Consider the following 26777-nt stretch of genomic DNA (forward strand, 5'->3'; position numbering starts at 1 on the left):
GATGCTTGCAACAACAAAAACAAGACCAATACTCCTTACAATCAGAGAGAATTTGGAACAAGATGCTTGCTGTAAAACTAACAACCGATACTGGACAGCGACTGTGTGAAACTGAATCAAACCAGCAAACAGACCTTCAGAGGTAAAAAGATTTAAAAATATTGAAAATTGCTAGATATACGCGATTGTACTTATGTATAGATTGCGTGTATACACGACTGTGCCTAAGGAAACCTGCGTATATGTGGGTTCACTTAAGGAAACATGTGTATATACGCCTCTGTAACTAGGGGTGATTTTAGGGGCGAATGTTTGCCCTTTGGCGAAATTAAGGGGTTTTAAATTTTTAGTGGGCGATTATTTTGTATCATAGTACACTTTTACAAATCACCTCAAATATCCCACCTTCTTTTAAGGGAGAGGGTAAAAAAGGTAAATTTAGCCCTTGAAATTAGGAGTTACAACCTTCCATTCGCCCATTTTCAAGAATAGGTTTTATTTAAGTGAATCCATTCGCCCATTTTCAAGAATACGTTTTATTTAAGTGAATCCTATGGGCCAAAGGCCCAAATACCATATTTATAAAAGAGGTATGGTAAATTAATAAAAATATAAATAAATGAGAAGTATGGTAAATAAATAAAACATTTTTTATATTTACTCCATAAGTCACCTTATATACATGCAAGGGTGTAAACAAATAAAAATATAAGTAAAGTGGAGGTATGGTAAATAAATAAAACGTTTTTTTATACTTACTCAAAAGGTATGGTAAATAAATAAAAATATAAATAAACTAGACGCATGGTAAATAAATAAAACCCTTTTTATATTTAGTCCATAACCCTCGTTCTATTTATGAAGGCTAAGAAAGAGGTTTTATTTAAGTGAATCCTATGGGCCAAATACCATATTTGTAAAAGAGGTATGGTAAATTAATAAAAATATAAATAAACGAGAGGTATGGTAAACAAATAAAACATTTTTTTATATTTACTCCATAATTCACCTTATATTTACGAACACTCAAAAAATGCGTTATATTTAGGTGAAACCTATGGGAAAAATACTATGGGACAAATACCATGGACTAGATTGTTATTAATACCATGCAAAAAAACATTATTAACCCTAATATTAGTATTAATAAAAATAAAAATGGCACATGGTATTGACCCATGGTATTCACCAAATTGGCACATGGTATTGACCTGGAATGTAGCCTATTTAAATGGGGGAATTAAACCAGCATAGGTCCATCTTTCCTCTGGATCTACTAACCCCAAGGTATCAAATATCGTGATATGCAAACTAGCATAGAGTGAAAAAATATTTGATCCGATCAAGAGTAAAAATGGATGTTGTAATTTAATGTATGTTAAATATTTTAGCTTGGTTAAAATAAAAAATAAAATAAAAATCAACTATTAATTTTATTAATTTTTATAAATTACTAATAGTAATTTTTAAGCTCCAGGTTTATGATAACCCATGGTATTGACCCATGGTAATACCATGGTATTCATGTGAGCATAGACTATTTAAAGGGGAAATTCTATCATCTTAGATCCATCTTAATTCTGGGTCTACCAAGTGCTCAGAGGGATAAATAGATTTCATCCCCCTAAGAGTGGTAGATGTGGAGTTAAGATGGATATAGGTTGGTTTTTATGATAATGAAGATATTAAATAGACTTAGGAAATTATATTGTAAAAACATCTTAAGGTGAATGGTTAAAGCATAGACATTGAACAAGTATATGTGTATACTTATGTTTTAAACTGAAACAAATCCAGAGCTAAAAGGAATGGATTGATTACGCTAGTCATCCTTCTATAACTTTCCAACATATGCTGGAGTAAACAGATTGTAATTTGGGTGATTTTTCTAATTGCAAACAGGAACATACTTGTGTATTGGCAGGGTGGTTACGAGTTTCCTAGAAGTGATGAATTTGAATTTTTCTTGGTTTTATATATGGTATTAGGTTTTTTCTCATGCTTTCTGTGAATGGAACGGGTGAATTTTATCCTACACCTACTAGGTTATCGATATGTAATTTTGGTAATTTTGATTTAAAAAGATATTTTAAAGAAATGCAATGATTTCATTTGTGTATTCAATAAACACAAGATTTTATAATTGAGTAAAATATTCGCCATTCCTGGTGAGAGATTCGCCAAAAAATTATATATACATATCATATTATTGATAAAATTGCCTTCCAATTTTCCTATATACCATGGAGATTCGCCCATTTATTATACATGTAAATTTAGGGGGGCTTCTTAAAATTTTCCCTGGGCATAAGCCTTTAATGTATTCTCTTTGGGCAGATCGAATAAATCAGAAAACTTCTATTGGAACTTCTCCTTTTAATTTAGTTTATGGGAAAGAAGTGGTCCTCCCAACAAATCTAGCTATTCCTTATTTAGCCTTAGTTCAATTCATTGAAGAAACTCCTTCCCCATCCTTGCAATTAAGACAATTGTAGATCCTTAATCTTGAAGAGGAACAAGAAAAAGCCAGAATTACCCATGCACATCATCAACAATTAGTAAAAGCTTCCTTTGATTCAAACTTGGTATCTAGAAAAGATTTTTAGCTTGAAGACTTAGTATTGAAATGGGATAATGCATGTGAAGAGAAAGGCAAGCATACTAAATTCCAAAGGATGTCGCTTGGACCATTCCAAATTGTCGAAATCATCTGTCCATCAACTTTCATGTTGCGAGATTGAGAAGGGAAAAGAGAGTATTTACCAGTCAATGGAAAAATCCTTAAAAATATTTCCCATAGAAGATGATCTCTTCTATTTTTGTAGATTATTGTTTTTAGTTTAGTTTTCTTTTTGATAATAAAACAGGTTGAAAATGTTTACTTTTGGTTTCCACGAAAAGAATAGTATCTCATGTCAATTTTGTTTTTCTGCTTGTATAAGTGGAAGTGGTTAGGAAAATTAATCTTTATTTTTGAAACATAGGGTCAAGTGCTATCATTCTGAAAATTTTTACTTGTTCTTTTGTTTCAACTATACAAGTTTTGGTTAAAATCAACCTTAGGAAGAAGTTTTCCTCATATCAGTCATAAAAGGTATCAATAACAAGACAAAGATTCTCTACAGAAAAGCTATTTTTAAACTCTACAATTGTCATCCAGAAGAATTCTTAAGGAACCAATGACTTCCTCCCCACTTTAGGAAATTGCGAGATTCAAAGAGTAATCCAACTATGCACTTTAAACTTAAAGAATAAGAGGTCTCATCAAGAGCTGGCTTATCATGATCATAAAGATTATAACTAACTGACATTGCCAAACTGCATACCAAAACAGGGTAATGGCTTGAGATTGTTTCAATCAAAAGGCAAGAGGTCTCATCACAAGGCAGCTTGTTTAGTTAAGTTATAAATCAAGTGAATGGTAATGTCAATATTGCCACCAAAACAAGACATTGTTCTTTAAGAATTAAAAGAAAAATAGGAAAAGAAAAATAAATAAGTGTATATGAGGATTTATCTTTGAAAATTGCATACTTCTTAAGTAACAGGTAGTAGGTAACCCTGTCAAGGCTATGAACGTCTGCTAGCAACAGAGGCTCTACCTATGACAAATGAGTATACATAAAATGATCTAAGGAGATGTCTTTGTTTTTATCTTTACAAACCAAGTAATGACTAATGTAAGTACAATGACTACCTTTGGGAAGAAGATAATCAGAATAAGGACAGTTGGAACAAGATGTTGTTGTTAACAAATAGCATTGTTTACCTTATATTTCTATAATAAAGTATCATTTTCAAAACCATTTCTATTTTAGAACTTTTAGAAAATTCAAAAAACCATTAGAGATAACTGATTCTTTCAAGTGATCGCCAATTGTTGTGACCATCAACAACCCCCCTTTTTATTAGTGTTAGCAATAACATTAATAAATGGGGACCCTTCCAAAAAATAAAATCTTAGCATTTAATGTTGCCTTTTTGTTTTTAGAATAAAACAAGATATCAAAGTGGAACTTGCTAAAACATGTAAATTTACCTTTTCATACTCCAAGTGCATGAAACATCACAAACTATGAGTTTCCTTATAAAAAGCACTATATGACCACAAGACCTAAGAAAATATTTATAAGTGGAAAGTCTTGAATATTAAGAGAAGCTTTGAAAAAACTGCTTTTAAAACGATATTATCGCATCGCAAAAGATCACAGCGGGCATCTCTTATAAAAGTAACTCCTCGAAAATGTGATCCGTGAGAATGCGAGATCACAAAGTCTTACAACCTCATCGCATCGCAAATTCCAAATTTCGCAACCCTACTTTATTTAAAACACCCAAATATCATGAAATGCGATAACCTCTTGTAAATCACATATTGCAGCTGCCCGACGTAACAATGGTTTTAACGATAGCAAGTTTTGCAATATTGCGATCTATGATATTGTGAAGCAAATCGCAAAATCGCTTTTATCGCAGATCAAAGGGCTCAGAGTTCTAGGACAATACTTTCCATCATTCAATGTAAAGTTATGAACATTAAATTTTAACTTAACAATCCATTAGTGGTCATTTATTGAAAAATGATTCGGATCAGGGTAAAGGACCATTTGACGCAAGGTGATATCTTTTGATATGATTTAGAATTAAAGCTTTCCCGTCACCTTATTTTTGTCTTTCTATTGATATTTCCTGTATTCACTATCATCTTTATCACATCCTTGCTCTCTGCTTGCAATTTTCAGGAAGAGTACGTAGAGCGTAATACATGACGAAATGGGGAAGAAAGGCAAGGCACCCACATTTGAGAAAATAGAAATGACTCCATTATTCACAGACACCACTTGTACTAGGGATGCAGGGATATCTACCTAGGAAGCCATGTACCAATTATTAGAAGAGTAAAACCGAAGAATTATGATGGTTACAGTTACGGCAGATGGACGTGGCTCTTCAGAAGCATCCCTAACTGAGCTTGCATGCTTTTTTCTACACCATATTTATGCAAGGCCAAAGATTCTCCCCTACACGGATATGGTGAAATGGATTATAGATCATGCAAATATATCTAATAGATAATTTAAGATGGCCAGTCAGCAATTCATGTGGTCATTTACCTCGAACAATTTGAGATGCATGTATCACTTGCCGGAACCCTAGGCTAGCTACAACAAGCAGTTTGTAGAAAATTTTGCCAAGGAGAATGAAGAATTGGTAGAATGCACAAAGCACTGGTCTAAAAATGAGGAAAGATTAAAGAAAGATAAAAATGGTATGTATGCCACTGGCTATCTATCTTCTCCTTACTGTTTTTCTGTTGCAATGTTGTGCAGATTGTTTGGGAGACCTGTTATCACCCAGGTTGTTCCCTTTGACTCTAAGGGAATACGGCCGGGGTAACCACTAACCAATCTTTGGATTATAGTGCCTAGCCACACTGTAATCAGAGAGGGCTCTCTCTTTATAATTTGTCTCTGTTTCTGTGGAGATTTTAGGCTAGCTGTGAAATGAGGGTGCTTAGTTTTATGCTTTGGTTGAGGGATATCTTTCTGTACTTGAAGTGTGCAATCTGCAGATGAGTTTATTTCATTGGGCAATGGAGTCTTTGGCTACAAGTGTTTAGTAACCTTGAGATGATTCACTAAAATTACAGGGCCATTTAAATACTTCATATAACAAAGTTAGATTATGATGGTGACATGTGAACAACCAGTGAAAAGCATTCAAGAATTTTCCACTAAGCTGGGGTGTGGGAAAGAGATAGATGCCTCAGGAGCAAACTTGAATTCCTGAAAATATTTATCACAGTGAGAGATATAGCTTTAAAAGTGTAGCAATTAAGAATTACACCTTACTTACTCTATCTGAAGAAAACATTTATAACAGCTTAGATTGAGTTCAGGGTAAATCTGTGATTAAATCCTGGAACTATTCTTTTACTTTGCCATTAAGTGTAAAACTCACAAACATGAAAGAGGGTGAAAGACTAGAAAACATATAACACAGAGTTTTAAAGAAGACTTATTGTGCTATGAAACATGCAGGAATCCTGTAACATTCAGCCAGCCATCACAGTGCATCAAGGAACACAGAGCTTTTGAAATTCCATCCACCTTTTTGTATTATTTCTCTGAGAGTTGTACAACAATAGAAATATAGAAATGAAATCAACAACAACCCCTTGCAAACTCATGCGAAGGGGACTTTATAGAAATATTTATACAAAATATCTCAGGCATTGAGTCATCTGAGAGAGAAATATCTTCATTACTTCGTACAGAAAAGTAGAAAAGAAGTTATTACAGCTTTGAATGCAACATAACTGCTCTTTAAGTCTGTCAGAGGATATTTTGACCTTTGGAGGTCACTGAGTCGGTTGGAACGCTTTGCTTTAATGCTGGAAAATGTGCCTTTACGTTTGCTGCGCTGTATCTTCTCGGCCTTGCCACCTGTGACTGTGCTTGCTGCTGTGGTGACCGAATAGCCCTGCTGAGTTGGCTCAGCCTTTCATCTTTCCTTTGTATGCTTATCTACCAAAATTTTCCGTGTGTATGATCACTTATAAATTTGAAAAAACTTAACATTACAGGTTCTGGCTTGATAATATTAGCTGTGTCAATCTATTCCAGACTTCCTGTGTGGGCAATTGGTGCTTCACAATTGCCTCTATGGTTTCATCTGCTTCTGTATATTTATAGAAATTTGGAGGCACATCGAACAAATGATTGATCTCGTTCATGATGAAAAACAGGTTTTCCACCCTATTGTAGAGAGTCTACCCTGATGCTGGCCCTGATTCTGCTGAAGTGCTGGGCTGTCCTGCAATTTGACTTGCAGCAAAGGCATTGACCCTTTTAGCATAATTTTCATGGGTAAGCAGTCTTCCCACACTGCTTAGTATGCTGGGGAGGCCTCTGTTTTGTAATACCTGAAACCTGTCCATGAACCTGTTGATTTCGGTCTGCATATCTTGGGTTCTCCTTTCTAATGTTCCAACCAGCTTTCTTAATGTCAGGACCCTTTTAACCATTGAGATTGTCTCAGTCCTGTGAGCAATTCCCATGGTGGTCAGTTGAGAGCTTTTCCTGTTATTTAATATGTTGATCATCCTATTGGCAGCATCAGGCATGTTGCCAAGGCTTGCTCTTGCTCTGTGTATCTCCCTATTTGCCTTTGTAATGAGCGCTGACTGCTCATCTATGGTCTCAATGAATTGCCACTGATCAGTAATGGACTGGCCAATATTGGCCCATAGGACTGTTTTGAGCTCTGCTGTCACCTTATCTAGTGTGAGCTCTTTCTCAAGCTCAGTTATTCTCTTTTTGAGAGCTTTTATATCTCTTTCTTTCTCAGCCACATTCTGTTTGCTCTTATCAAACCTTTCATTTACTTTAGCCAAAGATTCTTTGGCTTGATTAAGCTCTAACATTTGAGCTTCCAGGACTTGAATCTCATTTTGAAGCTTCTGCATATCCAGACTATGAGTCTGCTCTATTGTTGGTGCAGCTGTCGTATAAGGTGTTGTTTGATCAATCTGTTGAGGAGGAGGAGTAATAATGGGAGTAGTTTCCTCAAGATTGATTACTTCAGGAGGAGGCTGGGAGGTTTGACCTTCTTCTCTTTGTTTCAAGGCTGCCTGTAATGCTGCCTTTGCAGCCTCCGTTTCTCCCAGCTTTTCTTGAGTTTGGATTAGCTGCTTGTACAGAGATACCAACAAGGTTTTGGCCTCTTGATCATGTCTTTGCTGGGCAACATCATCTGTTTGAGGGTGAATCGTGGCTGGGAGTTTGATCTTTCTCCTCAAAGCTGCCATGTCTGCATCCCTCAACTTTAATATCTCTTGTATGCCCTTGATATCTTTGGGATCATGCCCAATCTCTATGATGATGTCTTCTAAGGACCTAATTCTGTTGTCCTTTGCTTGAGAGGATGCTTTCTCCAACTCAAGCTGAGCAGCTGTGTTGTTAAGGCTATTTTGTAGCCTGTAATTATCCAATGTTTGGTCTGCCAGGGAAGCATAGACCATCTCACCCGTTTGCTTATGCAGTTCTATTTTGTCCATTGGGTGGATATCCTTGGCAAGGACCTCCAGGTTGGTCCTCAAGTAGTCAGAGGCAGATTGGGGCTGCACTGTTGTTGGCATAAAATGACTCATGATCATTTTGCCTTCCTGCACATCATATGCAGACATGAGTCTTTGCTGATTGGTGGGAGCCATGTTTAACAGATGGTTATACAGCTGTATTTTGATGGGCTCATTTCTCCTCTTAATGTCGATGAACTGCTGTTTAATGCTGAGTCCACCTTCCCTTTGCTGATTTGAGGAACTCACTTCTCCTCCCATTGCTCTATCCTATTCCTGTTGAAAGGAACTTGCTGATGCTTCCCTGCTGGGTGGGACCATACCAAAAGACTGTCCCATTGGCATTTCTTCCTCTGAGAAGGGATTGATTCTCTGTCTTTTCTACCCATGAGTTGTTGATGTTGTAAGGGGAGTCTCTCTGTCCCTTTTCCTGCTTGTATCCTCCTTTTGTGGAGTTTGGAGGATTGATGCCTCAGCTGAAGTTTCTTGCCTTGGAGGCACAGTTTGTTCAGTGGATTTAGGGGCTTCCACTGTTTGCTCTTGCTGGACAGGCTTCTCCTGTCTTTGTTCTTCTTGCTGTTGGTGTTGTGTTTGTTGCTGCACTTCCTGCTGCATCATTTCTTCTTGTTGTTGCACTAGTGTTTCCATTTGCTCTTCAGTCATAGGAGGCGGCTGTTCCATCTGCTTTTCTTTGCCTTTGCTAGATGTCTGTGGAGTATTCATGGCAGCTTGTTGATGTGTTGTTGAGGATGAGGCAGCTGCTCCAAGTTGTCTTTGATATGAGAGGGGAACCTGTCCACAAGTTTCCAAGTCAGCTTCTTTTTGAATATTTCTAGCCTCTCTTTCTAGCAGCTCTTCACTAGTAATTTCCTCTTCTAGGGTGCCCTTTTTCCAGCTCAATGCATTGGCAGACTGTTCAATCTCAGGCAGCCTCATATGTGCATAGCTACCCAATTTGTATTTTATCCTCCCGAGGGAAACAAAATGATTGGGGTCATAGGGTATCCATTCAGAACTAGTTTGCAGTTTGAGGGCCTCTAGGATACTATTTGCCTCTTTCCATCCCTCCTCTCTTTTGTTATATAAGAAAGGGCCCAGCTGGCTCCTTACCTTCAACTGTGCCTTCTTGTTCTTGCTTTGGAAGTGGAGGTAGTCGGCATTCCCAAATTGCCTGAAGTATTCTAGGGAAAAAAGTCTCATAGGGACATACCTTGGCAGCCTATAAGGCTTCAACTCACAGCCATATACTCTGATCACTGTGTGGTGTTGGTAAAAGTACCAATTACCAATGCTGTAGGTTTTGGAGAGATGGAGAACTCTCCTCATGTCATCAGTTAACCTTGGAGGAGAAACACCATACAATAATGTCATAGCTGGATGAATGAACAAGTCTATGAACTCACAGTATGTGTATGGTGATACAGAGGTGCTATGAAAAACTGAGGTCCAAAACACAACTGACCTTGGATTCCCCTGGGCATTAACTTGCTTCAGGGGAATGAGGAAGCTGCCTGGTTGATAAAACAAGAATATATGGTAAATGTATGAAGTGTATCTGAACAGTCTTTCCCTTTGCAGATTCATTAGCTGGTCATGGATCCTATCTGCAATATATTTGGCATAGTCATAATGTACAACTGGAGGCTTTCCAGGAGAGAATATAGACAGCATTGCCATTATACTATCATCCACATCCTCCACTCCCCTGAACCCTAGGACATAGCTGATCAAATCCACTAGCATTCTGCCCAATTCATTTAAGTATGCATATCACATAGGAGGAGTTCTGATGGCTTCAGAGCTTGGTTGTATGAACAGCTGATTGATTTTGATGATCTGGTCATTTGACAACTTAGTCCCCTTCTTTATCAAGTTCTGCATGTAGAGGGGGGTCAATGGTTTTGCAGTGTGGAAATGCAGCATCTCATTTATGCTCTCTGGGGTGATATGGAACAGAATTGAGCCTGTGGGGCTGAGAACAACTCTTTGGCATGGATCATAGCACTCCTGGCATCTGTGGGTCAATTCTGGCATAGGATTTACCTGGGGGAGGTTGTAGATGGGCAAGTTTGAGTCCCAAATGCCTAGGATATCAGCTCCACTAAGGTGTTGGGTTTTCAACTCATTTAGCATTTGAATATTATATTTAGAGCCTAATGGAAAATAGTCTAACATCTGATAATCCACATCTCCCAAAGCTTTCCATTCTAACTCCCTTTGAGGGGTATTGAGAGGCTTGATGTTCAGTGCAATTGGAGTTTCCATGGTCTATTAAGCTTCTGACTTGCAGGTGAACTGGTTGAAGTAAGCAAAACAACACAGAGGTGATTCCTTACAATGGAAGTGTGAATTTCAAGGACCAGAGGGTGAATTGAGCACACAGCAATTGAAATACTGTTTAACGGATTGATAAAAATAAATAGCAGGGCTGACCAGAACTTTTCTAAGGTGAATTTAGCCAGCAGAGGTTTCTAGCTCACGATTGCGCGAGCTACCTGTGAATTCAGGTTGATTCAGTCAAATGCAGGTTTCGTAAACTGTTTGTTGCCTTGCCAGAGGGAAATAGGTACAGGTTACTGGATACTAGACGGTGAATTCAGTGTTTTAACACTCCCTTAACAGTTTGTTTGTAGAAATTTGGATAAAAACCAGGTGCAGAGAATAATTTCGAGAAATACCTTGCGGATTGCCACTGATAGTTGCAAATGCAGGTACGACGGAGGCGCCCGCGGTTTCAGAGTCGAACGGTGCAGGTTGGCGCTGGTATGGTCGTCAAATACATGCAGGAACAACAACAGTCTCTTTCGGCAAAAGTAGAAAAAAGACGAAATTTTGGCCTAAAAATAGATTTTTGGCAATATTGGCACGTTTTTGGGATGACGTCAGCATGACGTCATCGGGTGGGGTCGGAGTCGGATGACGTCAGCATGACGTCACCGGGTGATGTGGCAGGTCCTGGTTGGTCCATGGATATGCTGAAGTGGCGGACATGTCAGCGAAGGGACAGACGAATGAGGTGATGCGACGGCGGGGTGGCAGCGACGTGGCTTTGACGTGGGCATGACATGGGACCAGCAAAACCAGGCGGTAAGTGCAACAGTGGTAACAGTTTTCTCGGACCGCTTACAATACGGCCCCGATTTTGTCAGAGGCCGCTCTGAGAGACTGAGAAGGTGACGCGTGGCCGAGGACTGACGTAACCCTTCGTCATTTTCTCGGGTGCTAACTGTCGGGCGTGGGGACCAACCCGATATGCATAAGGGCCGTCCGATCAGAGGCGCTCGATCGGACGACTGACGGGTTGATGAAGTGATCGAGCGATACGGAAGGGGGGCGGGATTTAAAAATATATTTTTTGGGATGCGTGCTTAGCGGAAGACCATTGGGGTATGAAGGATTTCGATGGTTTTTTAATATATTTTCAATAAAACCAATATAGCACCCGAACCATTGGATAACATAAAAATGGGTTTTTTATGAATAGTTTTGTCAAAATGCGCCCGGTGCTTAGACTTTGGATAAAGGAGGAAAGTGGGTTTTTAGAGTATTTTTGCCAATGAAGCGAGTTAAAGGGACAAAAGGGGTTTTTAGCAAGGTTTTTGGGGATTTTTTGGGTTTTTCTGAGCAGAGGGAAGGTGAGAGCTTAGGGGAGAGGTTGTTGCTCATAACCAGAGGTTAGAGAAGCCCCAGGACAGGGTTGACCATAGTCCCATGTGGACTAAAGTCTCCCTTTAGACAGACATATTTAGCTATAATGCTAAAAGGAGGATATTTATAGAATGCTTTGGGGGTTTATACACCATGGTGTTAATAATACTAGGGAAAGGGTAACATAGGGGAATTACATAATAGAGTTAGAGTTAATATGGGGGAATATGTGAATGAGGGGGAAAATCACTAAGTTTACTTAAAACTTACTTAGTTTGGGGAGTAGATCAAAATGAAAAGAATTTTTAGACAAGAAATGTGGCTTTTCAATGAATAAAACCACCATCAAACCTCAAGTTTTCTAAGCAATTCAATTGATGAGGGGATGTTAGTAATGAGTGGGAAAAGGGATAATTGGGAAGTTAGACATGCTTCTTTGTTTTTCTTTTCTCATCTTGACCATCAAGGTTAAATCTGAAATGAATACCACTTCTGCAACCCCATCTACTTACCCAGCTATTTTTCCTAGCATTTTTTGTTTCTTCTTGGAGGGTGCACTTAGGCTTGCAGACCCTTACTTGCCTTTTCTTTTCTTTGGCTTTTTCTTTTGTTTTTCTATCTACTTCTACCCTTATTTCTTCCAAGGTCCCAGATTAAGCTGTTGGGAGCCTTTTCTTCTCTACCTGAACTACTTGTCTGCCAAGATTAAACAGTTTGGACAGACTCCTTTCTCTATTCTACAACTGAAAATTTAAAACATGACATGATCCAGTTTAGACTGTTGGACCATCCATCAAAATTTGAGTCCCCATCAAGCTATAAGCATAGATTGTATTCTTATGGAAATATGTGATCTTTGCATCATCAAGGCAGAGCATATTTGGACCTTTTCATTGCCAATCATGAAATATGAAACCTATTGGTATAGGTAGCTAACAGTGGCTCCACATGGGGGTGGTGTTTCATTTGAAAGACCAAGAACAGCAGGTCAGATTGCCTTGCTCCTTGACTGCTCTTGCCAATCTTGAAGTTTGATGCTTTGAAATGCCAAAATTGTGTGCTTCTCTTCTTGGTAGACCTCTGATTCTATTCACCTTTCGCTGGCAGTTTAAGAAAACTTTGAGAAATTGCATTTCTACATGTTGACAGAAAATAATATATACATCTGGATATGTACAAGGGAAAACTCAGGCGGCACTTATGGGTGATATTCAAAATAGTGCTTCAGCATCCTGCCATTCACAGGACCTTCATCCAAATCAGTTTCATTGAGACTCTTAAGGAAATAAGTGTTGTTTCCTTGTACTGCTTGGACAGCAAATGGTCCTCTCCAAAGGGAATCAAATTTTCCATGTTTTCCCTTATCCTCTCTTCTTGAATCCCACTTGAGGACTCTGTCACCAATGTTGAAATCTTCTGCCTTAGTTCTTCTATCAAAGGCCTTCTTTAATTTTTCTTGTAGAACTTGAACTCTGCTGAAAACTTGGTCTCTAGTTTGCTGTAAACATATGATCTGATTGATTCTTCTTTGCATATCATTTGGTTCAGCTTGGCTTTCTTGAAGAAGTTTCATAACAGGCACTCCTAGTGATGAAGGAAATTTGGCCTCTAATCCATAAACCAACTCATATGGGCTGGTCCCAATTGATCTTTTGGTTGTTAGTCTATCTGCCCATAGGGCATTCACAAGCTTCTTATGCCAATTCTTTTTGTTCTCTTCTAGTACTTTCTTTATGATGTTTACCAGACTTTTATTTGATGACTCAGCAAGGCCATTTCCTTGGGGATAGTATGCAGTAGAATGGCCCAAGGTGATGTGAAATTTATGGCAGAAGTTCACCATTTTCTTGGATCTGAAAGCAGCAGCATTGTCTGTTATTATTTTGTCAGGACAGCCAAATGTAGCCAATATGTTGTTCTCCAAGAACTGAATGATAGTGGAATCATTTGCTTTTCTGCATGGGGCAGCTTCAATCCACTTGGTGAAGTAGTCTGTGGCCGTTAAGATCCATCTATGTTGGCCTGAAGATGAGGGAAGAATTTCCCTAATGAAATCCAAGCCCCATTGTTGAAAAGGTCTCTTTGTTGCAATAGGCCTTAAGGGAAGTGGCAGCAACTGTCTCTTTCCCTCAAACACTTGACATTTATGACATGAGGTGGTGAATTTCTTGACATCAGAGAACATGGTGGGCCAGTAGTACCCAGCCCTTAGTATTTTATCCACAGTGGACTTCCAGTACAAGTGTCCACCACAGTCACCTGCATGAAATTCCTTTATGATATTGTCAGTTTCATTCTCAATTAGGCAGTTTAGCAATATTCCTTCATGGTTTTTCCACAATAAATTTCCATCCATAACACAAAATTTAGAAGCTTTCATTTTTAAAAACCTACATTTAGTTCTGGACAATCCTGGGGGAGCACACAGGTTTTGCAATACATAACATATATCAGAGTACCAAGGGGATTGTTCAAAGGCTACATTGATCTTTGGAGTCGCCAGCTCCGGTTCACTGTCCAGCTGGTTAATGTCTAAGGCTTGGAAATTTGCTTCTGTCATTAATTTAGCCAAGCCTTGCCCTTTTATTAGTTTTGTAGGTTTTATCTCAATATCAAATTCCAAGATGTTGGCCATCCACTTTCCTCTTCTGCCCTCTAAATTTTCTTGGGTGAGAATGTCTTTGACAATAGGACTTGGCACATATGCTATAACATGGGAATAAAGGATATAAATCCTAAAGTCTTTAATGGCTTTGACCAAAGCATAAGCTTGCTTTTCCATGATTTGATACTTTAAAGGTGCATCTCTAAGAGCTTTGCTAAAGAAAGCAATTGGCTTCTCATTTCCTTGGTCATCTTTTTGCAATAAAACAGCAGCAATAGTATGCTGGGAGGCAAAAGAGAAAATGAAAAATTCTCTGTCAAACTGAGGATTGGTCAACACTGGGGTTTGGGTAAGGGCCAGTTTTATACCTTCAAAGGCTTGATTGGCTTCAACAGTCCATTTGACTTTTGAATCTTTTTTTAGCATGTTATTTAGTAATCTGATTAGTTCTGCTAAGTTTGGGATAAACCTTCTCAAGAAATTGATTTTTCCCAAGAATCCTTGCAACTCTTTGACATTTCTTGGGTGGGGCATTTGTAGGATAGCCTGTATCCTATCTGGGTCAATTATAATGCCATCTTTAGAAATGATGTGGCCCAATAGCTTACCTTCCTCTAAACCAAACAGGGATTTCTTGGGATTCAAGGAAATTCCATATTTTCTGCATTTTAGGAAGATCTGTCTCAAATGTTTTATATGTTCTTGGTCTGATTTTGAGAAAGGTGTAAGGTCATCTAGGTAAATGACAAGGAAGTCATGAATCTCTTTGGAAAAAGCAATATCCATTGCTCTTTGAAAAGTTGCCCCTGCATTTTTCAGTCCAAAAGGCATCTTTACATATTTGAAAGTTCCCCATGGGGTAGTGAATGCTGTTTTGTCTTGATCATCAGGGTGCACCAGGATTTGATTGAAGCCTGAAAATCCATCCAGTAATGAGATCCTTGAGGCCCCTACCACTCTTTGGAGAATGTGATCCATCTTGGGTAAGGGATAGTTGTCTTTGAGGGATACTTGGTTCAGATTCCTTAAGTCCACACACAGCCTAATTTCACCAGTCTTCTTTCTTGTAGGGACTAAGTTGGAGATCCATTCAGAGAATCTGATTGGTGCTATGATGCCTGCCTTGAACATTTTCTGTACTTCTTGTTCCATTGCTGGGAGAAGCATAGGATTGATTCTCCTCAATTTTTGTTTAAAGGGCTTTTGATCAGGTTTGAGAGGGATTGTATGCTGGATAACAGAGGTGTCATAGGACTTTAGGTCCTCATAACTCCATGCAAAGACATCCTGGAACTCTTTAAAGAGGTCAATGTATTTAGGCTTTTGGTCAGGAGGTAAAGAAGCAGACAATTTAATTACTTTGGGTTTGTCAATTGTACCTATGTTGCATTCTTCAATGGCTGCATTTAAGGGCTGCATTTTTGGTTTTCTGGGGATATCATTTGAGTCAAAGATGTCTTCTAACGGAGTTAGGCCTGTTGGTAGAAAATTGTCTTTCAGCTCTATGATTTCAGTTTCAGCATTGGCCACTTCCTCACACTTGATTGATTGAATTTGCTGAATGTTGTCTTTGTTGAAAATAGTTGGATTTAGCATTTGTTTTGCTGTTCTAGGTGATATTGGGTGAGTAATCTGTTGAAACTGTATTTGTGATGGACTTGCTCTTTCAAGTATTTGTGATTGACTTACTGTATCAAGTATTTGTGATTGACTTGTTGTATCAGTGTCAATATTTAATCCTGCAAATTCTTGTTGCAGAGTTAAAAAATGGTTTATTTGCTTGTCATCCTCAAATACTTGCCAATCATTAACATTGTTTGGAATGGAGGGTCTGTGTTTTACCTCAGCTGTAAACAATGATGTGGCTCGAAAGGCAGCTTGCAGGTACTTGCAAAGGTGGCTAAACTATGAGCATGTAGATTGTGGGTTCTAGGAATTTAGTGATTTGGAATTCAGAGAAAAAGTTTAGTACCTCAGCAACAGCAGACCTATAAGTCCTTAGTCTTTTGTCATTGGTGACAAAGTTTCCCTTCACTTGTTGAATAACTAAATCTGAATCACCCATGATTGAAACCCTGGCAGCTTGTAAGAACTTTACTAACTTGAGGCCTAGTAAAAGAGCTTCATATTCTGCCATGTTATTAGTACATCTGAAGTTCAATCTATAGGCTCTGCCTTCTGCATGACTATTTTCTTTATTGTGTACCCAAACTCCAGCTCCTGCCCCTAACTTGTTGACTGAGCCATCAAATTCAAGGAACCATAGAATATCCTGTTGGGAAGGAGATTTAATGATCTGTTCATGGGCTGGCAATGTGAGTAGAAGTTGTGATTTTTCATCTAGCTTGTCTTCTAGGACAGTTTCATCATTTGATTGGGTATGCTTGATATTTAGAACAGCAGCAGTATCTAGTGTTTGATTGACTGTTGTTTCATGGGTGGTAATTCTTTCATTTGAGTCTTCCTCCTGTATGAGTATCTTGGTTTCAACCTCACCTTTTGAGGGAGTTGTGTTGTCATTGAAGAGAATGTATGAGTCTATGTCTCAATGGACAGCATATATGGGAAAGTTTTGAGGCTTTTCTTCACTGCTGACCATATATTTCATGAGTGTTTCTCTGTACAGTCTTTTTGGTTGCCCAAAAACAGATATGGTGGCATATGACATGTCTAATTGTAGGGAACCTTGGAGTTTAGCTCCCCATGATCTTGATAACAGCATCCCATACTTAGGTGGGATATCAGCAACTACCACATCCATTAGGATTGTTTTGTTTGGGTATTGAACCAGAGACACACATAAGTCTTTTATGAGACCTAGACACTTGACTTGGCTGGAGTCAAAGGAAAACAGGTCCTTGTATGGTCTTGTTATGTCTAGATTCAATCTTTCCATGACTGCTTTTGGCATGAGATTGTGAGAGGCACCTGAGTCAAACATTGCATTATGTAATATTTTATCATGAATATGTAAACTGACATAGAAAGGTAATACCCCTATGACTACCGTTTTTCCATCCACTTCTAGGCCAAACAGGAGTTCTGGGGTGTCATCCAGCACATTGACATCATCTTTGTTGCTAGTGAGTTGAAGGGACTTCTTAATTTGTAGTTTATAGATGTCATGCTTGGCTAGTTCTGAGAGAGGGATTGCTATTTTTAGTTTGCCAATTTCAGTTTCTAGGTCAAAAGGTTTTTCAGATTGGGTCTTGGGGTTATGGATAACAGTCCTTTCCTTGTTCATTAAATCTTCTTCTTGATTTTTATCTTGACTTTGGGACTTGCCTCTTTTACTCATCTCTTGGGGAGTAACATTCAAATTAGGCTGAGAAGGTGAAGTGGCCACAGGCTGCTGTTTTGAGGACAGTGGTTCAGTGATCTCTACAATAATCACTTCTTCTGCAGGTGAATTTGTTTTGTCATTAGGCTCTGTGACTATGACTCTTTCAGGCTGCTGATTATCCTTTATCTTTTCAGGCTGGTTTACATTCACAGTTCTGCTCCTTAGCTTGTATTGTTTATGGACCTCATAAACAGCAGTGTCATAGCCTTGCTTAAAGTCAAAGGATTCACCTGATTTAGTTTGGAACAGTTTGGTTTCATCATCCTCATGATCTTCTTGTGTTAAGAAAACTTGACTTTCACCATCTAGACCCATTAAATTAATCTCAGGATCTTCATTGGGCTCTGTTGATGTGGAAGTTTCTGCATAATTTTCTTGGAAAGGGGGTCTTATGTCTTGATCAGTACTGGGTTTGCCAATGCCTGGGTTTTGAGTTATCCTAAAATTTGGATTCCTAGGAGGATTGTTTTGTGGTGCTTCCCATGATGATTTTCTTTCAACCGATTCCACTCTATCACCCAATCTTTTCATTCCAGTGAGAATTGCATCTAGCTTTTGATCAAAGGCAGAGGGTTCCTCTTTGAAAGCAGTCCTCTTTTCCAACCTTGCCCTGTTTCTTTTGGCAATTAGGTTGGCTTCCACTATAACAGCAACCCTTTGGGCCTCTGCAAGGGATTGAGGATCTCTTTCCTTCAACTGATAGGCCATGTCAGGGTCAAAACCATCAGGGAATTTGTACAAGGCTAAATCAGGAGGAGGTCTTAAATTTTGTGGAATCGCGTTATATACATTGTTAAATCTTGCACAATACTCCAAAACAGTCTCTTGGGGACCTCTTTTGATAGTGTCATATTCCCCAAGTATGTGCAGAGGATCTTTCTTCTTCTCCCATCTACTGGTAAAGGCTTGATACAGTTCATCAGGAGTTGTGATGGAGTTTGCATTCAGGGATCTAAACCAAGTTCTTACATCCCCAGTTAGGCTTTGAACAAACATCCTCATCCTGACACTGTCATCATCTATTTCATAGGTCTCAAAATGGTCTTGCATTCTTTTTGCATGCTGGACAGCTGTCAGAGGGCCATTGGAGTCAAAATATGAAATTTTGGTTTGGTAATCTTGAGGTAGAGCTGCAGCATTAGCTGGTATTTGCAAGGGTGCATATCTGTTAGCCATGTTTACAGGGTTCTGAGGATTAACAGGGGCAGCTGGGATAATAGGAACAGTGGGTATGACTTGGGTGATAAGTAGGGGTGAACCTAGAGTGTTGGTCAAGGGGATATGTGCAGTGGATGAAGATGTGAGAGGAGGACTTTGAGATGTGGATGGTGAACTAGGGGAACTAGGGGTAGACCGGAAAAGGACCTTGCATGGGGTAGAGATAAGGCTGGGATGATCTGAATCTGAGGTTAAATCAGCAGGCTGCTCCTGCCTTTGCTGCCTCTTAATGTTTCTAGGGATGGTATTTGGATTATCAACAATGATGGGTGGATTAGGGTCAGGATTTGCCCTAGTATGCCGTGGATTTTTCTTGGGAGCCAGCTTCTAACTGTTTTTAGGATTTTATAGGAAGTTCTTATATCTGCAAGGACTGGATAAAGATTTTGGAATGGCTATATATATTCCGAAGCTGAGATGAAGACTTACTGAAAAAGCTCTTCCCTAAAGCTGTCAATGTGACACAGAAACAGCTTTGAGGCCTCCTGACTGATTTCAGGCTTGATTTACAGTTTTGAGAGATGTATAGAAATTGGAAAATCCTAAGAAGTCCCCAGTGGAGTCGCCATTTATGTTAACACCCAGGTTGTTCCCTTTGACTCTAAGGGAATACGGCCGGGGTAACCACTAACCAATCTTTGGATTACAGTGCCTAGCCACACTGTAATCAGAGAGGGCTCTCTCTTTATAATTTGTCTCTGTTTCTGTGGAGATTTTAGGCTAGCTATGAAATGAGGGTGCTTAGTTTTATGCTTTGGTTGAGGGATATCTTTCTGTACTTGAAGTGTGCAATCTGCAGATGAGTTTATTTCATTGGACAATGGAGTCTTTGGCTACAAGTGTTTAGAAACCTTGAGATGATTTACTGTAATTACAGGGCCATTTAAATACTTCATATAACAAAGTTAGATTATGATGGTGACATGTGAACAACCAGTGAAAAGAATTCAAGAATTTTCCACTAAGCTGGGGTGTGGGAAAGAGATAGATGCCTCAGGAGCAAACTTGAATTCCTGAAAATATTTATCACAGTGAGAGATATAGCTTAAAAGTGTAGCAATTAAGAATTACACCTTATTTACTCTATCTGAAGAAAACATTTATAACAGCTTAGATTGAGTTCAGGGTAATCTGTGATTAAATCCTGGAACTATTCTTTTACTTTGCCATTAAGTGTAAAACTCACAAACATGAAAAGGGTGAAAGACTAGAAAACATATAACACAGAGTTTTAAAGAAGACTTATTGTGCTATGAAACATGCAGGAATCCTGTAACATTCAGCCAGCCACCACAGTGCATCAAGGAACACAGAGCTTTTGAAATTCCATCCACCTTTTGTATTATTTCTCTGAGAGTTGTACATCAACAAAAATATAGAAATGAAATCAACAACAACCCCTTGCAAACTCATGCGAAGGGGACTTTATAGAAATGTTTATACAAAATATCTCAGGCATTGAGTCATCTGAGAGAGAAATATCTTCATTACTTCGTACAGAAAAGTAGAAAAGAAGTTATTACAGCTTTGAATGCAACATAACTGCTCTTTAAGTCTGTCAGAGGATATTTTGACCTTTGGAGGTCACTGAGTCGGTTGGAACGCTTTGCTTTAATGCTGGAAAATGTGCCTTTACATTTGTTGTGCTGTATCTTCTCGGCCTTGCCACCTGTGATTGTGCTTGCTGCTGTGGTGACCGAATAGCCCTGCTGAGTTGGCTCAGCCTTTCATCTTTCCTTTGTATGCTTATCTACCAAAATTTTCCGTGTGTATGATCACTTATAAATTTGAAAAAACTTAACATTACAGGTTCTGGCTTGATAATATTAGCTGTGTCAATCTATTCCAGACTTCCTGTGTGGGCAATTGGTGCTTCACAATTGCCTCTATGGTTTCATCTGCTTCTGTATATTTATAGAAATTTGGAGGCACATCGAACAGATGATTGATCTCGTTCATGATGAAAAACAGGTTTTCCACCCTATTGTAGAGAGTCTGCCCTGATGCTGGCCCTGATTCTGCTGAAGTGCTGGGCTGTCCTGCAATTTGACTTGCAGCAAAGGCATTGACCCTTTTAGCATAATTTTCATGGGTAAGCAGTCTTCCCACACTGCTTAGTATGCTGGGGAGGCCTCTGTTTTGTAATACCTGAAACCTGTCCATGAACCTGTTGATTTCGGTCTGCATATCTTGGGTTCTCCTTTCTAATGTTCCAACCAAGTTTCTTAATGTCAGGACCCTTTTAACCATTGAGATTGTCTCAGTCCTGTGAGCAATTCCCATGGTGGTCAGTTGAGAGCTTGTCCTGTTATTTAATATGTTGATCATCCTATTGGTAGCATCAGGCATGTTGCCAAGGCTTGCTCTTGCTCTGTGTATCTCCCTATTTGCCTTTGTAATGAGCGTTGACTGCTCATATATGGTCTCAATGAATTGCCATTGATCAGTAACGGACTGGCCAATATTGGCCCATAGGACTGTTTTGAGCTCTGCTGTCACCTTATCTAGTGTGACCTCTTTCTCAAGCTCAGTTATTCTCTTTTTGAGAGATTTTATATCTCTTTCTTTCTCAGCCACATTCTGTTTGCTCTTATCATACCTTTCATTTACTTTAGCCAAAGATTCTTTGGCTTGATTAAGCTCTAACATTTGAGCTTCCAGGACTTGAATCTCATTTTGAAGCTTCTGCATATCCAGACTATGAGTCTGCTCTGTTGTTGGTGCAGCTGTCGTAGAAGGTGCTGTTTGATCAGTCTGTTGAGGAGGAGGAGTAATAATGGGAGCAGTTTCCTCAAGATTGATTACTTCAGGAGGAGGCTGGGAGGTTTGACCTTCTTCTCTTTGTTTCAAGGCTGCCTGTAATGCTGCCTTTGCAGCCTCCGTTTCTCCCAGCTTTTCTTGAGTTTGGATTAGCTGCTTGTACAGAGATACCAACAAGGTTGTGGCCTCTTGATCATGTCTTTGCTGGGCAACATCATCTGTTTGAGGGTGAATCGTGGCTGGGAGTTTGATCTTTCTCCTCAAAGCTGCCATGTCTGCATCCCTCAACTTTAATATCTCTTGTATGCCCTTGATATCTTTGGGATCATGCCCAATTTCTATGATGATGTCTTCTAAGGACCTAATTCTGTTGTCCTTTGCTTGAGAGGATGCTTTCTCCAACTCAAGCTGAGCAGCTGTGTTGTTAAGGCTACTTTGTAGCCTGTAATTATCCAATGTTTGGTCTGCCAGGGAAGCATAGACCATCTCACCCGTTTGCTTATGCAGTTCTATTTTGTCCATTGGGTGGATATCCTTGGCAAGGACCTCCAGGTTGGTCCTCAAGTAGTCAGAGGCAGATTGGGGCTGCACTGCTGTTGGCATAAAATGACTCATGATCATTTTGCCTTCCTGCACATCATATGCAGACATGAGTCTTTGTTGATTGGTGGGAGCCATGTTTAACAGATGGTTATACAGTTGTATTTTGATGGGCTCATTTCTCCTCTTAATGTCGATGAACTGCTGTTTAATGCTGAGTCCACCTTCCCTTTGCTGATTTGAGGAACTCACTTCTCCTCCCATTGCTCTATCCTGTTCCTGTTGAAGGGAACTTGCTGATGCTTCCCTGCTGGGTGGGACCATACCAAAAGACTGTCCCATTGGCATTTCTTCCTCTGAGAAGGGATTGATTCTCTGTCTTTTCTCCCCATGAGTTGTTGATGTTGTAAGGGGAGTCTCTCTGTCCCTTTTCCTGCTTGTATCCTCCTTTTGTGGAGTTTGGAGGATTGATACCTCAGCTGAAGTTTCTTGCCTTGGAGGCACAATTTGTTCAGTGGATTTAGGGGCTTCCACTGTTTGCTCTTGCTGGACAGGCTGCTCCTGTCTTTGTTCTTCTTTCTGTTGGTGTTGTGTTTGTTGCTGCACTTCCTGCTGCATCATTTCTTCTTGTTGTTGCACTAGTGTTTCCATTTGATCTTCAGTCATAGGAGGCGGCTGTTCCATCTGCTTTTCTTTGCCTTTGCTAGATGTCTGTGGAGTATTCATGGCAGCTTGCTGATGTGTTGTTGAGGATGAGGCAGCTGCTCCAAGTTGTCTTTGATATGAGAGGGGAACCTGTCCACAAGTTTCCAAGTCAGCTTCTTTTTGAATATTTCTAGCCTCTCTTTCTAGCAGCTCTTCACTAGTAATTTCCTCTTCTAGGGTGCCCTTTTTCCAGCTCAATGCATTGGCATACTGTTCAATCTCAGGCAGCCTCATATGTGCATAGCTACCCAATTTGTATTTTATCCTCCTGAGGGAAACAAAATGATTGGGGTCATAGGGTATCCATTCAAAACTAGTTTGCAGTTTGAGGGCCTCTAGGATACTATTTGCCTCTTTCCATCCCTCCTCTCTTTTGTTATATAGGAAAGGGCCCAGCTGGCTCCTTACCTTCAACTGTGCCTTCTTGTTCTTGCTTTGGAAGTGGAGGTAGTCGGCATTCCCAAATTTCCTGAAGTATTCTAGGGCAAAAAGTCTCATAGGGACATACCTTGGCAGCCTATAAGGCTTCAACTCACAGCCATATACTCTGATCACTGTGTGGTGTTGGTAAAAGTACCAATTACCAATGCTGTAGGTTTTGGAGAGATGGAGAACTCTCCTCATGTCATCAGTTAACCTTGGAGGAGAAACACCATACAATAATGTCATAGCTAGATGAATGAACAAGTCTATGAACTCACAGTATGTGTATGGTGATACAGAGGTGCTATGAAAAACTGAGGTCCAAAACACAACTGACCTTGGATTCCCCTGGGCATTAACTTGCTTCAGGGGAATGAGGAAGCTGCCTGGTTGATAAAACAAGAATAGATGGTAAATGTATGAAGTGTATCTGAACAGTCTTTCCCTTTGCAGATTCATTATCTGGTCATGGATCCTATCTGCAATATATGTGGCATAGTCATAATGTACAGCTGGAGGCTTTCCAGGAGAGAATATAGACATCATTGCCATTATACTATCATCCACATCCTCCACTCCCCTGAACCCTAGGACATAGCTGATCAAATCCACTAGCATTCTGCCCAATTCATTTAAGTATGCATATCCAATAGGAGGAGTTCTGATGGCTTCAGAGCTTGGTTGTATGAACAGCTGATTGATTTTGATGATCTGGTCATTTGACAACTTAGTCCCCTTCTTTATCAAGTTCTGCATGTAGAGGGGGGTCAATGGTTTTGCAGTGTGGAAATGCAGCATCTCATTTATGCTCTCTGGGGTGATATGGAACAGAATTGAGCCTGTGGGGATGAGAACAGCTCTTTGGCATGGATCATAGCACTCCTGGCATCTGTGGGTCAATTCTGGCATAGGATTTACCTGGGGGAGGTTGTAGATGGGCAAGTTTGAGTCCCGAATGCCTAGGATATCAGATCCACTAAGGTGTTGGGCTTTCAACTCATTTAGCATCTGAATATTATATTTAGAGCCTAATGGAAAATAGTCTAACATCTGATAATCCACATCTCCCAGAGCTTTCCATTCTAACTCCCTTTGAGGGGTATTGAGAGGCTTGATGTTCAGTGCAATTGGAGTTTCCATGGTCTATTAAGCTTCTGACTTGCAGGTGAACTGGTTGAAGTAAGCAAAACAACACAGAGGTGATTCCTTACAATGGAAGTGTGAATTTCAAGGACCAGAGGGTGAATTGAGCACACAGCAATTGAAATACTGTTTAACGGATTGATAAAAATAAATAGCAGGGCTGACCAGAACTTTTCTAAGGTGAATTTAGCCAGCAGAGGTTTCTAGCTCACAATTGCGCAAGCTACCTGTGAATTCAGGTTGATTCAGTCAAATGCAGGTTTCGTAAACTGTTTGTTGCCTTGACAGAGGGAAATAGGTACAGGTTACTGGATACTAGACGGTGAATTCAGTGTTTTAACACTCCTTTAACAGTTTGTTTGTAGAAATTTGGATAAAAACCAGGTGCAGAGAATAATTTCGAGAAATACCTTGCGTATTGCCAATGATAGTTGCAAATGCAGGTACGACGGAGGCGCCCGCGGTTTCAGAGTCGAACTGTGCAGGTTGGCGCTGGTATGGTCGTCAAAGACATGCAGGAACAACAACAGTCTCTTTCGGCAAAAGTAGAAAAAGGACGAAATTTTGGCCTAAAAATAGATTTTTGGCAATATTGGCGCGTTTTTGGGATGACTTCAGCATGACGTCATCGGGTGGGGTCGGAGTCGGATGACGTCAGCATGACGTCACTGGGTGATGTGGCAGGTCCTGGTTGGTCCATGGATATGCTGAAGTGGCGGACATGTTAGCGAAGGGACGGACGAATGAGGTGATGCGACGGCGGGGTGGCAGCGACGTGGCTCTGACGTGGGCATGACATGGGACCAGCAAAACCGGGCGGTAAGTGCAACAGTGGTAACGGTTTTCTCGGACCGCTTACAATACGGCCCCGGTTTTGTCAGAGGCCGCTCCGAGAGACTGAGAAGGTGACGCGTGGCCGAGGACTGACGTAACCCTTCATCATTTTCTCGGGTGCTAACTGTCGGGCGTGGGGACCAACCCGATATGCATAAGGGCCGTCCGATCAGAGGCGCTCAATCGGACGGTTGACGGGTTGATGAAGTGATCGAGCGATATGGAAGGGGGGCGGGATTTAAAAATATATTTTTTGGGATGCGCGCTTAGCGGAAGACCATTGGGGTATGAAGGATTTCGATGGTTTTTTAATATATTTTCAATAAAACCAATATAGCGCCCGAACCATTGGATAACATAAAAATGGGTTTTTTATGAATAGTTTTGTCAAAATGCGCCCGGTGCTTAGACTTTGGATAAAGGAGGAAAGTGGGTTTTTTGAGTATTTTTGCCAATGAAGCGAGTTAAAGGGACAAAAGGGGTTTTTAGCAAGGTTTTTGGGGATTTTTTGGGTTTTTCTGAGCAGAGGGAAGGTGAGAGCTTAGGGGAGAGGTTGTTGCTCATAACCAGAGGTTAGAGCAGCCCCAGGACAGGGTTGACCACAGTCCCAGGTGGACTAAAGTCTCCCTTTAGACAAACATATTTAGCTATAATGCTAAAAGGAGGATATTTATAGAATGCTTTGGGGGTTTATACACCATGGTGTTAATAATACTAGGGAAAGGGTAACATAGGGGAATTACATAATAGAGTTAGAGTTAATATGGGGGAATATGTGAATGAGGGGGAAAATCACTAAGTTTACTTTTACTTACTTAGTTTGGGGAGTAGATCAAAATGAAAAGAATTTTTAGACAAGAAATGTGGCTTTTCAATGAATAAAACCACCATCAAACCTCAAGTTTTCTAAGCAATTCAATTGATGAGGGGATGTTAGTAATGAGTGGGAAAAGGGATAATTGGGAAGTTAGACATGCTTCTTCGTTTTTCTTTTCTCATCTTGACCATCAAGGTTAAATCTGAAATGAATACCACTTCTGCAACCCCATCTACTTACCCAGCTATTTTGCCTAGCATTTTTTGTTTCTTCTTGGAAGGTGCACTTAGGCTTGCAGATCCTTACTTGCCTTTTCTTTTCTTTGGCTTTTTCTTTTGTTTTTCTATCTACTTCTACCCTTATTTCTTCCAAGGTCCCAGATTAAGCTGTTGGGAGCCTTTTCTTCTCTACCTGAACTACTTGTCTGCCAAGATTAAATAGTTTGGACAGACTCCTTTCTCTATTCTACAACTGAAAATTTAAAACATGACATGATCCAGTTTAGACTGTTGGACCATCCATCAAAATTTGAGTCGTCTGAAGATGGGATTCAAGAAGAGAGGACAAAGGAAAGCATGGAAAGTTTGATTTCCTGTGGAAAGGCCCTTTTGTTATTTCTACTATTCAAGGCAACAACACATATTTTCTGAAGAGTTTGGAT

This window comes from Pinus tabuliformis, chromosome 3_2 (assembly GCF_031772625.1).
Source record: "Pinus tabuliformis cultivar Carrire ecotype Pingquan chromosome 3_2, CPIR1, whole genome shotgun sequence".
Taxonomy (NCBI): domain Eukaryota; kingdom Viridiplantae; phylum Streptophyta; class Pinopsida; order Pinales; family Pinaceae; genus Pinus; species Pinus tabuliformis.